This window comes from Scomber japonicus, chromosome 12, assembly GCF_027409825.1.
Source record: "Scomber japonicus isolate fScoJap1 chromosome 12, fScoJap1.pri, whole genome shotgun sequence".
Lineage (NCBI taxonomy): Eukaryota > Metazoa > Chordata > Actinopteri > Scombriformes > Scombridae > Scomber > Scomber japonicus.
In genome coordinates, this window is record NC_070589.1 from 674,124 (window position 1) to 690,000 (window position 15,877).

The 15,877-nt window shown below is 46.3% G+C and overlaps 17 non-coding genes across 17 annotated transcripts; all 17 read right to left on the minus strand.

Annotated features, from left to right (window-relative positions):
• Nucleotides 1–288: 288 nt before the first annotated feature.
• LOC128370580 (5S ribosomal RNA) lies at nucleotides 289–407 on the minus strand. Its single transcript, XR_008322672.1, has one exon. It is a non-coding gene; the product is annotated as a 5S ribosomal RNA (ribosomal RNA).
• A 413-nt stretch (nucleotides 408–820) lies between these two features.
• Nucleotides 821–939, minus strand: LOC128370610 (5S ribosomal RNA). Its single transcript, XR_008322700.1, has one exon. It is a non-coding gene; the product is annotated as a 5S ribosomal RNA (ribosomal RNA).
• A 413-nt stretch (nucleotides 940–1,352) lies between these two features.
• LOC128370208 (5S ribosomal RNA) lies at nucleotides 1,353–1,471 on the minus strand. The gene has a single exon (XR_008322320.1). It is a non-coding gene; the product is annotated as a 5S ribosomal RNA (ribosomal RNA).
• A 413-nt stretch (nucleotides 1,472–1,884) lies between these two features.
• LOC128370454 (5S ribosomal RNA) lies at nucleotides 1,885–2,003 on the minus strand. The gene has a single exon (XR_008322555.1). It is a non-coding gene; the product is annotated as a 5S ribosomal RNA (ribosomal RNA).
• Nucleotides 2,004–2,415: 412 nt separating this feature from the next.
• On the minus strand, nucleotides 2,416–2,534 carry LOC128370581 (5S ribosomal RNA). The gene has a single exon (XR_008322673.1). It is a non-coding gene; the product is annotated as a 5S ribosomal RNA (ribosomal RNA).
• A 7,202-nt stretch (nucleotides 2,535–9,736) lies between these two features.
• Nucleotides 9,737–9,855, minus strand: LOC128370612 (5S ribosomal RNA). The gene has a single exon (XR_008322702.1). It is a non-coding gene; the product is annotated as a 5S ribosomal RNA (ribosomal RNA).
• Nucleotides 9,856–10,268: 413 nt separating this feature from the next.
• LOC128370219 (5S ribosomal RNA) lies at nucleotides 10,269–10,387 on the minus strand. The gene has a single exon (XR_008322331.1). It is a non-coding gene; the product is annotated as a 5S ribosomal RNA (ribosomal RNA).
• Nucleotides 10,388–10,800: 413 nt separating this feature from the next.
• LOC128370456 (5S ribosomal RNA) lies at nucleotides 10,801–10,919 on the minus strand. The gene has a single exon (XR_008322556.1). It is a non-coding gene; the product is annotated as a 5S ribosomal RNA (ribosomal RNA).
• Nucleotides 10,920–11,332: 413 nt separating this feature from the next.
• LOC128370458 (5S ribosomal RNA) lies at nucleotides 11,333–11,451 on the minus strand. The gene has a single exon (XR_008322558.1). It is a non-coding gene; the product is annotated as a 5S ribosomal RNA (ribosomal RNA).
• Nucleotides 11,452–11,864: 413 nt separating this feature from the next.
• Nucleotides 11,865–11,983, minus strand: LOC128370459 (5S ribosomal RNA). The gene has a single exon (XR_008322559.1). It is a non-coding gene; the product is annotated as a 5S ribosomal RNA (ribosomal RNA).
• Nucleotides 11,984–12,396: 413 nt separating this feature from the next.
• Nucleotides 12,397–12,515, minus strand: LOC128370460 (5S ribosomal RNA). Its single transcript, XR_008322560.1, has one exon. It is a non-coding gene; the product is annotated as a 5S ribosomal RNA (ribosomal RNA).
• Nucleotides 12,516–12,927: 412 nt separating this feature from the next.
• LOC128370582 (5S ribosomal RNA) lies at nucleotides 12,928–13,046 on the minus strand. Its single transcript, XR_008322674.1, has one exon. It is a non-coding gene; the product is annotated as a 5S ribosomal RNA (ribosomal RNA).
• Nucleotides 13,047–13,459: 413 nt separating this feature from the next.
• LOC128370613 (5S ribosomal RNA) lies at nucleotides 13,460–13,578 on the minus strand. The gene has a single exon (XR_008322703.1). It is a non-coding gene; the product is annotated as a 5S ribosomal RNA (ribosomal RNA).
• A 413-nt stretch (nucleotides 13,579–13,991) lies between these two features.
• On the minus strand, nucleotides 13,992–14,110 carry LOC128370232 (5S ribosomal RNA). The gene has a single exon (XR_008322343.1). It is a non-coding gene; the product is annotated as a 5S ribosomal RNA (ribosomal RNA).
• Nucleotides 14,111–14,523: 413 nt separating this feature from the next.
• Nucleotides 14,524–14,642, minus strand: LOC128370461 (5S ribosomal RNA). The gene has a single exon (XR_008322561.1). It is a non-coding gene; the product is annotated as a 5S ribosomal RNA (ribosomal RNA).
• Nucleotides 14,643–15,054: 412 nt separating this feature from the next.
• LOC128370583 (5S ribosomal RNA) lies at nucleotides 15,055–15,173 on the minus strand. The gene has a single exon (XR_008322675.1). It is a non-coding gene; the product is annotated as a 5S ribosomal RNA (ribosomal RNA).
• A 413-nt stretch (nucleotides 15,174–15,586) lies between these two features.
• Nucleotides 15,587–15,705, minus strand: LOC128370614 (5S ribosomal RNA). Its single transcript, XR_008322704.1, has one exon. It is a non-coding gene; the product is annotated as a 5S ribosomal RNA (ribosomal RNA).
• Between the last annotated feature and the right edge of the window lie 172 nt (nucleotides 15,706–15,877).

Here is a 15,877-nt window from a genome sequence, read left to right on the forward strand (position 1 = left end):
TTGATAGGAATAGTTTTTTTTTTCTGCGCAGAAACACACAGCTGGAAGGACTGCAACCTTGTTCCTCAGGCCATTTGTGTACATGCGGGATGATTGCAGGCTTTTTACAGGCTGTAACAGTGAGAACTGGAACCCTAAAAACTACTTGGAAAGTGAGGCGTCTCAGTGCCACCTCTCTGGCGTGCATTCAGACACAGCTGGAATGATTGCAGCTTTTGTTCCTCAAAGCCCTGTGTGCGGTGATGGAGCAACAGCACCCTCCTTTGGTGACAGCTGAGAGGGAAAAAAAGCTTACAGCACCTGGTATTCCCAGGCGGTCTCCCATCCAAGTACTAACCAGGCCCGACCCTGCTTAGCTTCCGAGATCAGACGAGATCGGGCGTGTTCATGGTGGTATGGCCGTAAGCTACGAAACAGGCCGCAGAAAGCCCATTTAAACATGCTGTGACACCACTGACAGTTGCTCACACCAGCTGAGTGGCGGATAATGGTGTCTCAGCCATCAAACACATGCTATCCTTTAACAGTACTTTGATAGGAATAGTTGTTTTTTTTCTGCGGAGAAACACACAGCTGGAAGGACTGCAACCTTGTTCCTCAGGCCATTTGTGTACATGCGGGATGATTGCAGGCTTTTTACAGGCTGTAACAGTGAGAACTGGAACCCTAAAAACTACTTGGAAAGTGAGGCGTCTCAGTGCCACCTCTCTGGCGTGCATTCAGACACAGCTGGAATGATTGCAGCTTTTGTTCCTCAAAGCCCTGTGTGCGGTGATGGAGCAACAGCGCCCTCCTTTGGTGACAGCTGAGAGGGAAAAAAAGGTTACAGCACCTGGTATTCCCAGGCGGTCTCCCATCCAAGTACTAACCAGGCCCGACCCTGCTTAGCTTCCGAGATCAGACGAGATCGGGCGTGTTCAGGGTGGTATGGCCGTAAGCTACAAAACAGGCCGCAGAAAGCCCATTTAAACATGCTGTGACACCACTGACAGTTGCTCACACCAGCTGAGTGGCGGATAATGGTGTCTCAGCCATCAAACACATGCTATCCTTTAACAGTACTTTGATAGGAATAGTTGTTGTTTTTTTGCGGAGAAACACACAGCTGGAAGGACTGCAACCTTGTTCCTCAGGCCATTTGTGTACATGCGGGATGATTGCAGGCTTTTTACAGGCTGTAACAGTGAAAACTGGAACCCTAAAAACTACTTGGAAAGTGAGGCGTCTCAGTGCCACCTCTCTGGCGTGCATTCAGACACAGCTGGAATGATTGCAGCTTTTGTTCCTCAAAGCCCTGTGTGCGGTGATGGAGCAACAGCGCCCTCCTTTGGTGACAGCTGAGAGGGAAAAAAAGCTTACAGCACCTGGTATTCCCAGGCGGTCTCCCATCCAAGTACTAACCAGGCCCGACCCTGCTTAGCTTCCGAGATCAGACGAGATCGGGCGCGTTCAGGGTGGTATGGCCGTAAGCGACGAAACAGGCCGCAGAAAGCCCATTTAAACATGCTGTGACACCGCTGACAGTTGCTCACACCAGCTGAGTGGCGGATAATGGTGTCTCAGCCATCAAACACATGCTATCCTTTAACAGTACTTTGATAGGAATAGTTGTTTTTTTTCTGCGGAGAAACACACAGCTGGAAGGACTGCAACCTTGTTTCTCAGGCCATTTGTGTACATGCGGGATGATTGCAGGCTTTTTACAGGCTGTAACAGTGAGAACTGGAACCCTAAAAACTACTTGGAAAGTGAGGCGTCTCAGTGCCACCTCTCTGGCGTGCATTCAGACACAGCTGGAATGATTGCAGCTTTTGTTCCTCAAAGCCCTGTGTGCGGTGATGGAGCAACAGCGCCCTCCTTTGGTGACAGCTGAGAGGGAAAAAAAGCTTACAGCACCTGGTATTCCCAGGCGGTCTCCCATCCAAGTACTAACCAGGCCCGACCCTGCTTAGCTTCCGAGATCAGACGAGATCGGGCGTGTTCAGGGTGGTATGGCCGTAAGCGACGAAACAGGCCGCAGAAAGCCCATTTAAACATGCTGTGACACCACTGACAGTTGCTCACACCAGCTGAGTGGCGGATATTGGTGTCTCAGCCATCAAACACATGCTATCCTTTAACAGTACTTTGATAGGAATAGTTGTTTTTTTTCTGCGCAGAAACACACAGCTGGAAGGACTGCAACCTTGTTCCTCAGGCCATTTGTGTACATGCGGGATGATTGCAGGCTTTTTACAGGCTGTAACAGTGAGAACTGGAACCCTAAAAACTACTTGGAAAGTGAGGCGTCTCAGTGCCACCTCTCTGGCGTGCATTCAGACACAGCTGGAATGATTGCAGCTTTTGTTCCTCAAAGCCCTGTGTGCGGTGATGGAGCAACAGCACCCTCCTTTGGTGACAGCTGAGAGGGAAAAAAGCTTACAGCACCTGGTATTCCCAGGCGGTCTCCCATCCAAGTACTAACCAGGCCCGACCCTGCTTAGCTTCCGAGATCAGACGAGATCGGGCGTGTTCATGGTGGTATGGCCGTAAGCTACGAAACAGGCCGCAGAAAGCCCATTTAAACATGCTGTGACACCACTGACAGTTGCTCACACCAGCTGAGTGGCGGATAATGGTGTCTCAGCCATCAAACACATGCTATCCTTTAACAGTACTTTGATAGGAATAGTTGTTTTTTTTCTGCGGAGAAACACACAGCTGGAAGGACTGCAACCTTGTTCCTCAGGCCATTTGTGTACATGCGGGATGATTGCAGGCTTTTTACAGGCTGTAACAGTGAGAACTGGAACCCTAAAAACTACTTGGAAAGTGAGGCGTCTCAGTGCCACCTCTCTGGCGTGCATTCAGACACAGCTGGAATGATTGCAGCTTTTGTTCCTCAAAGCCCTGTGTGCGGTGATGGAGCAACAGCGCCCTCCTTTGGTGACAGCTGAGAGGGAAAAAAAGGTTACAGCACCTGGTATTCCCAGGCGGTCTCCCATCCAAGTACTAACCAGGCCCGACCCTGCTTAGCTTCCGAGATCAGACGAGATCGGGCGTGTTTTTTTTTTTTTTTTTATCTTTTATTATCAAAAATATATCATGATCTTATTTTATATACATTCCAGCTGACAAAACAAACATAAAAACCAACATTAAAGACATGAAACACCCCCTTTAACTAAACAAAAATACACATAGCCACAATAACACTATGTGCCAAAAGAAATACTAAAAAAAAAATAAATCACATTCTCAATTTACATACATACAAGCTGACAAGACAAACATACAACCCAACATTAAAGACATGAAACACCCCCTTTAACCAAACAAAAAGACACATAGCCACAATAACACTATGTGCCGAAAGAAATACTAAAAAATAAAACACATTCTCAATTTACATACATTCAAGCTGACAAGACAAACATAAAAACCAACATTAAAGACATGAAACACCCCCTTTAACCAAACAAAAAGACACATAGCCACCATAACACTATGTGTCAAAATAATAATAATAATACTAATAATAATAATCATATAGATGACCAAATAAAAGAAACGATACAGAAAATAGATGTAGACAATAACTACCCCAACATAAAACCCCTAAGACATACATTTTTCCCTTCCATTACTTTTATCAAATTATTGTGACTGTTGAACTGCTGATGAAAAGTGTCTTGGTCTGCTAGAAATATGGTCCTGAGGTGAGCTGTGAATGTGTTCTGAAAATATCTTGTAACATTTATTGTTTTGTTGTCAAATAATTGGTGATTCCTTCTTGTCCATAAAGATTTTCTGCCGAATGCTAGGATGGAGTTGATGAGTGTATTGTTCCTGTTTGTGTGTTTTCCTGTGATTCCAAATGTCCAAGCCCATGACCAATCTGTATCAGTGTGTGTTGTGAAGTTGCAGTGAGTCTCTAATATGGTCCTGATGTATGACTGAAACTGTTTTGATTCTGTGCATGTGTTGAAGATATGTTCCAAGTCCTCTGATTCTTTATTGCAAACGGTGCATGTTCTTGAATATTTTTCTTTGTTGATCTGATGTAATATAATCCCTGTGTAAATCCTTCTGTGTCGAATGTTAAAATCCATGTTTATTGTATTGTTGTCCATGATTGGTATGTCCAGGTTTGACCATATAGATGAGATGTCCATGTTGGGGTATTTTTCCTTCCAGTATTTCTCTGCTGTGGGGGGCCTTTTGATGAGATGTATTAATGACCGGTACCAGGTTCTTGTATTTATTTCCTTTATGTCCTTTTGCTTGAGTTGTAGCTGGGGAAGGGCGGCTCTGATATATTTCTCTTTCTCCTTTAACATGCTCCGCCAAGTAGGGTCAAGAGCCTGTTCAAACTTTCCTTTAAGTTTTGTTATATTTCCTTTCCTATAACTAACATTGTTTCCTTTTAGTTTTTCACAAACTAAATCTATATTAAACTCACCCCTCCCATCGATTATATCTCCCACCCTGGTCAAACCAGCAGCCCGCATAGGACCGCTGGTTAGAACCCTCCCCCCGCACAAAAAAAAAGGACTGTCAAGGAAAGGTAACTGCAGCACATGCTCTTTATTCCTGCACTTGGGCCAGAGGTGGGGCAGAATTTTGCCCCATGCCTCTAGTACCTCCTGGTAGAAGCCAGGTAGGCGGCTCCTGGCTTTTTTGGGGAGGAGGGCGCACAGGTTGTACGCGTCTCTCTCCCCGTACTCAGCCAGATAGCTCGCCATCCAGTCCTCCCAGGGGTACTGCCGGTCCGAATCAAGAAAATTCTTAACAATTTTGATCCTAAGTGCATCTCTTTTGGCACCGATGTCAATTAGTCCTAAACCCCCCTCCCTTTTTTTAGCAATTAACACACTGTGAGCAATCGAATTTCCCTTTCCCCTCCAGAGGAAGGAGGAGATTGCTGCTGTCAGCGTTTTTAGAGCCCATTGCGGCAGCTCACAGGTTCCCAAAATGTGGTTAATTTTTGACAGTATCAAAGCATTAACTACAATTACCTTTCCTTTCAGTGTTAACCCTCTTGCTCGCCATAAATTTAAACTACTCTGCACTTTCCCTATCATTTCCCTCCACCCTCTGTCCCTAGCCTCACTCTCATTCTCTCCTATATATACACCCAGTATTTTCCTACACCCCGTGTTTTCCCCAAATCCCCATTTATTTACATAGTCTTCCACCTTTCCAATTATACCTATCTCCGATTTAGTTATGTTTATTTTTGCTCCTGATGCCATGCTGTAAGTTTTGAAGTGTTCCATGATTTTGTCTATGCCTTTCCCTGATTTGATTGTTATTGTAATGTCATCCGCGTATTGTGTTATTTTGATAGAACTGTTTGTGGGTGTTTTTATTCCTACTATTTCCTTGTCTTTAATTATTGCTTGAGCTAGCGGTTCTGCCACTATGCTATATAATAGCGCTGATAATGGGCAACCTTGCCTCACTGATCTTTTTATTGGGAAACTGTCTGTTATTGTACCATTGCATTTTATTACACTTTTTGCATTATTGTAAAGAAGCTGTATCCAATTTATAAAACCTTGCCCATAACCTAATTCTGCTAAAACCTTGAATAAAAACTGGTGTTCCACTCTATCGAAAGCTTTTTCTAAATCTATTGTTAACAGAAGGCCCCCCTGTACTGTCATCCCTCTTACTGTATCTCTTATTGTTGCAATTGAATCTTGGATGTCCCTGTTTGGTATACTGTATGCTTGATTTGGACTGATTATCTGATCTAGAGTCTGTTTTAATCTATTAGCCAATGTTTTGGAAAGTATCTTGTAATCTGTGTTTAGTAAGCTTATTGGTCTATAATTGGATATTTCGTTTCTGTCACCTTTGTTCTTGTATATTACTGTTATCATGCCTGTGGTGAATGATTTGGGTGTTTCTTGTTGTTTTTGCATTGTATGGTAGAGGTCGAGTAACAGGGGGGCCATCTGTTCACTAAATTTGATATAGAAGTCAGCCGTTAGACCGTCACTCCCAGGACTTTTATTTTTGTTTAAGTTTTTGATTGCATATTCAATTTCTTCTTTTGTTAATTTGCTGTCACACCACACTTTATCCTCCATATCTATCTTTTTATCTAAGTAGGTTAATATTTCTTCAGTTTTCTCTATATCACTTCCCCCCTCCTTAAATAAGTTTGTATAATAGTCTTTTATAATTTCTAGTATTTTTATTTTGTCTTTATGGATATTGTTATCTTGGTCTTTAAGTTCTTCTATTACAGTTTTGTTCTGTTTTTGTTTTTCCAACCCCAAAAAAAACGCAGTGCACCTTTCACCCTCCACCAAATTTTGGAACCTGCACCTTATTGCTGCTCCTTTACATTTTTTCTTTTCTATGCTGTGTAATTGTTTTTTGTAACATTCGTACATTTCACAGCTTCTATTTTTTTGATTATCTAATAATATGACTTCTTCTTCTAGCTGCTTTCTAATATTCTGTTCTTCTTGTTTTTCTTTCCATCTTTTCTCTTTGCTATAATTAATACTCACTTTTTTAATTCTTTCTTTTATATTATCCCATCTTTCTATATAATTATTATCTATTTGCATTTCTGTTTTTGCATAACTAAGTACTTTTTTGATTTTTTTAATATATACCGGGTCTGTTAGGAGGCTGGAGTTGAGGCACCAGGTGCCTCCTCCCTTGATCCCTCCTTTAGCACCCAGTTGGCAAATGACAGTGGCATGATCGCTCCAGGAATTGTAACTGTAATGTATGTTGTTAATTAGCTTCACTGTGTCAGCTGCAGCCAAACACAGGTCAATTCTAGATTGTCTGAGTTTCCCTTTGACCACCTGTCTCCTTGAGAATTCTCTTTTAAATTTATTTTGTATCCTCCATATATCTATTAAGTTGTGACTATCCATTAAATCATAAAGAGCTGTTCTACTTATGTCATTTTTATATACATTATTTATTGAAATATCTGATTTAGTTAATACTGTATTAAAATCACCTATTATTATAGTTCTATTGTTTACCCATCTTCCTAATTTGTTAAACAAACCCTTCCTTTCCTTCTCACAGTTATAGGCATATAGATTAATTAATCTATACGTTCTATTATTTACTTCGATATCTATAATTAATATTCTACCTTTATCGTCTTTATAAATTACTTTACTGTTCTTTACGTTATTACTATTTATTAGGGTTGCTATACCACAAGATTTATTAGTGCCGTTATTATAATATATTTCCCCTTTATATATTTTAGTTGCTGCCTCAAGGCTGCTTTTATCCCACCTCGTCTCTTGGAGGCAGAGGATGTCGCAGCTCGGACTGGACAGTATCGCATTCATCCTGTCACAAGTGCGGAGCCCGTTGACATTAAGAGAGTGCAGCAACAACATGATTAATGGAAAAGAAAGGATTGTTACAAATTACGCTTAATCATTATTTTCCCTTATCTTTTTTCCTTCTTTTACTGATCAATGCTTTATTAGAGGTGTGCTGCTTCCTAAGATTTTTAATGGTGGTGAAGTCCATCTCGGAGTCACTGTCTGATCTGCCCAACCGGCGGAGGACCATGGTGGTTGCCGAGGCCGGCTCTCTGGGGGGTGCGGCTGCCACAGGCTGCAGGTCACTCGGGGTTTCCCCCACTTCCATTGAGTCTGAGGCTTGAGATGGCTCTGGCCTCTCCACGAGCCCATTGCCGCCTCTGCCCCTTACTCCCTGGTGTAGGCCTGAGTCTATGCTCAGACCATCCATACTTGATCCAATTTCCAGATTTAAGCTCTGTGCAGCATTAGTAGGACTCAGAGCCCCCCCCTGAGAGAGAGCCTCTCTGCCAGCTCCGTCTGTGGTGCCGCTGCCCCCCACTCCGGCCTCCTCTCCTTCCTCCTCCTCCTCACTCATGTCCTCCGCTTCACTATAAAGCCCCTCCGATCCGGACTCCACCACCACTTCAGATTCACTATAATTGCAATTGCATTCATTCACTGGGTTCCAGCACACCTCACATTTTTTAGACTTTTTCTGTTGGTTGCTGCACTCCCTAGCATAATGCCCCTGTACTCCACACTTGTGACAGGAAAAATCAGGACAATCCCTCAGGATGTGCCCCGGCTGGAGACACATCCTGCAAACCTTCGCTTGCCTGTCATGGATGACTCTAAAATATTCTGGTCCCATAGCTGTTTCAAAACGTGCAGAGTATGGCAGTGATTGTACTTTCTCAGTGAATTTTACTTTAAGGAAACGTGTACCGTCTGCTATCTGAGTGCCCGGCCACATCCGCCTCCTAATGGCGGATGCAGCCGAGACACCCCACCCTTCTAATTTTTGTAATATTTCTTCATCTGTTATATAAGCTGGCAGATTTAAAAAAGACACCATCAACTCATCATTACATAAATCTTTTACAAAAATATTACAGTTGCCTATTTTAAATCCATCTAGGAGCCGCTCCTTCCCCTTGACATGAGACATCGTGATTTCATAACTCCTGGTACCGGTCGCTCTACACGCTATAAGCCCCCCACACAGAGCTCTGATCGCTCGCATTAGTTCAAGGACTGGAACCTCCTCATTCCCAGTAACCTCCAAACTCACCGTCAGCTCTCTGTTGTATGCTTTCCTGGCCTCCTCTTTCGCTGTCTCCTGTTGCTGCTCTCTCTCTCCAGCTGTTCCCGTCGCTCTCTCTCCCTCTTTTTCCGCTCCGGCGCTCGCTGCTCGCTCGCCCCCCGACATGCCTTTCTCCTTCTCTGCCGCCGCTCCTGGAGCTCCTTTTCTCTCGGGCCTTCTCAGGCCTTCTCTCCCAGCCTCCCTCGATGTAACTCCAGCCCCAGGAGCTCTCGGGCCGGTCCCGTTCCGCGGCGCACGGCCGGTATCCTTCGCTTGCTGCGCTCTCTCTCCTCTCTCTCCCGCCAACATGACGGAGGCAGCCACTTCCGCGTTTTCTTTCCTGTTTCTTTCAATATTCCTCCTCTTACTCCTTTGCTCTTTATTTTTAACAAGCTCCCATTCATTCCCTTCCTCTCCCATTTCTGCTTGCTTTATATTAAGTCCGTGATCCGATTTCGTAGCCGTTTTTTCCGTCGCCGTGTTCGTTGCCATGTTATTATCCATACATAAAGAAATAAAGAAAAACTCTCCCCCGAACAGTAAAAACTGCCGGGGGGAAAAAGTCCACACACAAAACTAACTTAGGATGCACGGAAAATAAAAGGATAATAAAGGAAAAGAAAGAAAACATATGAAATAAATCCAAAACAGAGGTCCGCGATCCTCTCTGCTCCAACTGGTTTGCTTCTGGCTGCCTCCACTGCGCGCGCATACGTGTTCAGGGTGGTATGGCCGTAAGCTACAAAACAGGCCGCAGAAAGCCCATTTAAACATGCTGTGACACCACTGACAGTTGCTCACACCAGCTGAGTGGCGGATAATGGTGTCTCAACCATCAAACACATGCTATCCTTTAACAGTACTTTGATAGGAATAGTTGTTGTTTTTTTGCGGAGAAACACACAGCTGGAAGGACTGCAACCTTGTTCCTCAGGCCATTTGTGTACATGCGGGATGATTGCAGGCTTTTTACAGGCTGTAACAGTGAAAACTGGAACCCTAAAAACTACTTGGAAAGTGAGGCGTCTCAGTGCCACCTCTCTGGCGTGCATTCAGACACAGCTGGAATGATTGCAGCTTTTGTTCCTCAAAGCCCTGTGTGCGGTGATGGAGCAACAGCGCCCTCCTTTGGTGACAGCTGAGAGGGAAAAAAAGGTTACAGCACCTGGTATTCCCAGGCGGTCTCCCATCCAAGTACTAACCAGGCCCGACCCTGCTTAGCTTCCGAGATCAGACGAGATCGGGCGTGTTCAGGGTGGTATGGCCGTAAGCTACAAAACAGGCCGCAGAAAGCCCATTTAAACATGCTGTGACACCACTGACAGTTGCTCACACCAGCTGAGTGGCGGATAATGGTGTCTCAACCATCAAACACATGCTATCCTTTAACAGTACTTTGATAGGAATAGTTGTTGTTTTTTTGCGGAGAAACACACAGCTGGAAGGACTGCAACCTTGTTCCTCAGGCCATTTGTGTACATGCGGGATGATTGCAGGCTTTTTACAGGCTGTAACAGTGAAAACTGGAACCCTAAAAACTACTTGGAAAGTGAGGCGTCTCAGTGCCACCTCTCTGGCGTGCATTCAGACACAGCTGGAATGATTGCAGCTTTTGTTCCTCAAAGCCCTGTGTGCGGTGATGGAGCAACAGCGCCCTCCTTTGGTGACAGCTGAGAGGGAAAAAAAGCTTACAGCACCTGGTATTCCCAGGCGGTCTCCCATCCAAGTACTAACCAGGCCCGACCCTGCTTAGCTTCCGAGATCAGACGAGATCGGGCGCGTTCAGGGTGGTATGGCCGTAAGCGACGAAACAGGCCGCAGAAAGCCCATTTAAACATGCTGTGACACCGCTGACAGTTGCTCACACCAGCTGAGTGGCGGATAATGGTGTCTCAGCCATCAAACACATGCTATCCTTTAACAGTACTTTGATAGGAATAGTTTTTTTTTTTCTGCGGAGAAACACACAGCTGGAAGGACTGCAACCTTGTTTCTCAGGCCATTTGTGTACATGCGGGATGATTGCAGGCTTTTTACAGGCTGTAACAGTGAGAACTGGAACCCTAAAAACTACTTGGAAAGTGAGGCGTCTCAGTGCCACCTCTCTGGCGTGCATTCAGACACAGCTGGAATGATTGCAGCTTTTGTTCCTCAAAGCCCTGTGTGCGGTGATGGAGCAACAGCGCCCTCCTTTGGTGACAGCTGAGAGGGAAAAAAAGCTTACAGCACCTGGTATTCCCAGGCGGTCTCCCATCCAAGTACTAACCAGGCCCGACCCTGCTTAGCTTCCGAGATCAGACGAGATCGGGCGTGTTCAGGGTGGTATGGCCGTAAGCGACGAAACAGGCCGCAGAAAGCCCATTTAAACATGCTGTGACACCACTGACAGTTGCTCACACCAGCTGAGTGGCGGATATTGGTGTCTCAGCCATCAAACACATGCTATCCTTTAACAGTACTTTGATAGGAATAGTTGTTTTTTTTCTGCGCAGAAACACACAGCTGGAAGGACTGCAACCTTGTTCCTCAGGCCATTTGTGTACATGCGGGATGATTGCAGGCTTTTTACAGGCTGTAACAGTGAGAACTGGAACCCTAAAAACTACTTGGAAAGTGAGGCGTCTCAGTGCCACCTCTCTGGCGTGCATTCAGACACAGCTGGAATGATTGCAGCTTTTGTTCCTCAAAGCCCTGTGTGCGGTGATGGAGCAACAGCGCCCTCCTTTGGTGACAGCTGAGAGGGAAAAAAAGCTTACAGCACCTGGTATTCCCAGGCGGTCTCCCATCCAAGTACTAACCAGGCCCGACCCTGCTTAGCTTCCGAGATCAGACGAGATCGGGCGTGTTCAGGGTGGTATGGCCGTAAGCTACGAAACAGGCCGCAGAAAGCCCATTTAAACATGCTGTGACACCACTGACAGTTGCTCACACCAGCTGAGTGGCGGATAATGGTGTCTCAGCCATCAAACACATGCTATCCTTTAACAGTACTTTGATAGGAATAGTTTTTTTTTTTCTGCGGAGAAACACACAGCTGGAAGGACTGCAACCTTGTTCCTCAGGCCATTTGTGTACATGCGGGATGATTGCAGGCTTTTTACAGGCTGTAACAGTGAGAACTGGAACCCTAAAAACTACTTGGAAAGTGAGGCGTCTCAGTGCCACCTCTCTGGCGTGCATTCAGACACAGCTGGAATGATTGCAGCTTTTGTTCCTCAAAGCCCTGTGTGCGGTGATGGAGCAACAGCGCCCTCCTTTGGTGACAGCTGAGAGGGAAAAAAAGCTTACAGCACCTGGTATTCCCAGGCGGTCTCCCATCCAAGTACTAACCAGGCCCGACCCTGCTTAGCTTCCGAGATCAGACGAGATCGGGCGTGTTCAGGGTGGTATGGCCGTAAGCAAGAAACAGGCCGCAGAAAGCCCATTTAAACATGCTGTGACACCACTGACAGTTGCTCACACCAGCTGAGTGGCGGATAATGGTGTCTCAGCCATCAAACACATGCTATCCTTTAACAGTACTTTGATAGGAATAGTTTTTTTTTTTTCTGCGGAGAAACACACAGCTGGAAGGACTGCAACCTTGTTCCTCAGGCCATTTGTGTACATGCGGGATGATTGCAGGCTTTTTACAGGCTGTAACAGTGAGAACTGGAACCCTAAAAACTACTTGGAAAGTGAGGCGTCTCAGTGCCACCTCTCTGGCGTGCATTCAGACACAGCTGGAATGATTGCAGCTTTTGTTCCTCAAAGCCCTGTGTGCGGTGATGGAGCAACAGCGCCCTCCTTTGGTGACAGCTGACAGGGAAAAAAAGCTTACAGCACCTGGTATTCCCAGGCGGTCTCCCATCCAAGTACTAACCAGGCCCGACCCTGCTTAGCTTCCGAGATCAGACGAGATCGGGCGTGTTCAGGGTGGTATGGCCGTAAGCTACGAAACAGGCCGCAGAAAGCCCATTTAAACATGCTGTGACACCACTGACAGTTGCTCACACCAGCTGAGTGGCGGATAATGGTGTCTCAGCCATCAAACACATGCTATCCTTTAACAGTACTTTGATAGGAATAGTTTTTTTTTTCTGCGCAGAAACACACAGCTGGAAGGACTGCAACCTTGTTCCTCAGGCCATTTGTGTACATGCGGGATGATTGCAGGCTTTTTACAGGCTGTAACAGTGAGAACTGGAACCCTAAAAACTACTTGGAAAGTGAGGCGTCTCAGTGCCACCTCTCTGGCGTGCATTCAGACACAGCTGGAATGATTGCAGCTTTTGTTCCTCAAAGCCCTGTGTGCGGTGATGGAGCAACAGCACCCTCCTTTGGTGACAGCTGAGAGGGAAAAAAAGCTTACAGCACCTGGTATTCCCAGGCGGTCTCCCATCCAAGTACTAACCAGGCCCGACCCTGCTTAGCTTCCGAGATCAGACGAGATCGGGCGTGTTCATGGTGGTATGGCCGTAAGCTACGAAACAGGCCGCAGAAAGCCCATTTAAACATGCTGTGACACCACTGACAGTTGCTCACACCAGCTGAGTGGCGGATAATGGTGTCTCAGCCATCAAACACATGCTATCCTTTAACAGTACTTTGATAGGAATAGTTGTTTTTTTTCTGCGGAGAAACACACAGCTGGAAGGACTGCAACCTTGTTCCTCAGGCCATTTGTGTACATGCGGGATGATTGCAGGCTTTTTACAGGCTGTAACAGTGAGAACTGGAACCCTAAAAACTACTTGGAAAGTGAGGCGTCTCAGTGCCACCTCTCTGGCGTGCATTCAGACACAGCTGGAATGATTGCAGCTTTTGTTCCTCAAAGCCCTGTGTGCGGTGATGGAGCAACAGCGCCCTCCTTTGGTGACAGCTGAGAGGGAAAAAAAGGTTACAGCACCTGGTATTCCCAGGCGGTCTCCCATCCAAGTACTAACCAGGCCCGACCCTGCTTAGCTTCCGAGATCAGACGAGATCGGGCGTGTTCAGGGTGGTATGGCCGTAAGCTACAAAACAGGCCGCAGAAAGCCCATTTAAACATGCTGTGACACCACTGACAGTTGCTCACACCAGCTGAGTGGCGGATAATGGTGTCTCAGCCATCAAACACATGCTATCCTTTAACAGTACTTTGATAGGAATAGTTGTTGTTTTTTTGCGGAGAAACACACAGCTGGAAGGACTGCAACCTTGTTCCTCAGGCCATTTGTGTACATGCGGGATGATTGCAGGCTTTTTACAGGCTGTAACAGTGAAAACTGGAACCCTAAAAACTACTTGGAAAGTGAGGCGTCTCAGTGCCACCTCTCTGGCGTGCATTCAGACACAGCTGGAATGATTGCAGCTTTTGTTCCTCAAAGCCCTGTGTGCGGTGATGGAGCAACAGCGCCCTCCTTTGGTGACAGCTGAGAGGGAAAAAAAGCTTACAGCACCTGGTATTCCCAGGCGGTCTCCCATCCAAGTACTAACCAGGCCCGACCCTGCTTAGCTTCCGAGATCAGACGAGATCGGGCGCGTTCAGGGTGGTATGGCCGTAAGCGACGAAACAGGCCGCAGAAAGCCCATTTAAACATGCTGTGACACCGCTGACAGTTGCTCACACCAGCTGAGTGGCGGATAATGGTGTCTCAGCCATCAAACACATGCTATCCTTTAACAGTACTTTGATAGGAATAGTTGTTTTTTTTCTGCGGAGAAACACACAGCTGGAAGGACTGCAACCTTGTTTCTCAGGCCATTTGTGTACATGCGGGATGATTGCAGGCTTTTTACAGGCTGTAACAGTGAGAACTGGAACCCTAAAAACTACTTGGAAAGTGAGGCGTCTCAGTGCCACCTCTCTGGCGTGCATTCAGACACAGCTGGAATGATTGCAGCTTTTGTTCCTCAAAGCCCTGTGTGCGGTGATGGAGCAACAGCGCCCTCCTTTGGTGACAGCTGAGAGGGAAAAAAAGCTTACAGCACCTGGTATTCCCAGGCGGTCTCCCATCCAAGTACTAACCAGGCCCGACCCTGCTTAGCTTCCGAGATCAGACGAGATCGGGCGTGTTCAGGGTGGTATGGCCGTAAGCGACGAAACAGGCCGCAGAAAGCCCATTTAAACATGCTGTGACACCACTGACAGTTGCTCACACCAGCTGAGTGGCGGATATTGGTGTCTCAGCCATCAAACACATGCTATCCTTTAACAGTACTTTGATAGGAATAGTTGTTTTTTTTCTGCGCAGAAACACACAGCTGGAAGGACTGCAACCTTGTTCCTCAGGCCATTTGTGTACATGCGGGATGATTGCAGGCTTTTTACAGGCTGTAACAGTGAGAACTGGAACCCTAAAAACTACTTGGAAAGTGAGGCGTCTCAGTGCCACCTCTCTGGCGTGCATTCAGACACAGCTGGAATGATTGCAGCTTTTGTTCCTCAAAGCCCTGTGTGCGGTGATGGAGCAACAGCACCCTCCTTTGGTGACAGCTGAGAGGGAAAAAAGCTTACAGCACCTGGTATTCCCAGGCGGTCTCCCATCCAAGTACTAACCAGGCCCGACCCTGCTTAGCTTCCGAGATCAGACGAGATCGGGCGTGTTCATGGTGGTATGGCCGTAAGCTACGAAACAGGCCGCAGAAAGCCCATTTAAACATGCTGTGACACCACTGACAGTTGCTCACACCAGCTGAGTGGCGGATAATGGTGTCTCAGCCATCAAACACATGCTATCCTTTAACAGTACTTTGATAGGAATAGTTGTTTTTTTTCTGCGGAGAAACACACAGCTGGAAGGACTGCAACCTTGTTCCTCAGGCCATTTGTGTACATGCGGGATGATTGCAGGCTTTTTACAGGCTGTAACAGTGAGAACTGGAACCCTAAAAACTACTTGGAAAGTGAGGCGTCTCAGTGCCACCTCTCTGGCGTGCATTCAGACACAGCTGGAATGATTGCAGCTTTTGTTCCTCAAAGCCCTGTGTGCGGTGATGGAGCAACAGCGCCCTCCTTTGGTGACAGCTGAGAGGGAAAAAAAGGTTACAGCACCTGGTATTCCCAGGCGGTCTCCCATCCAAGTACTAACCAGGCCCGACCCTGCTTAGCTTCCGAGATCAGACGAGATCGGGCGTGTTCAGGGTGGTATGGCCGTAAGCTACAAAACAGGCCGCAGAAAGCCCATTTAAACATGCTGTGACACCACTGACAGTTGCTCACACCAGCTGAGTGGCGGATAATGGTGTCTCAACCATCAAACACATGCTATCCTTTAACAGTACTTTGATAGGAATAGTTGTTGTTTTTTTGCGGAGAAACACACAGCTGGAA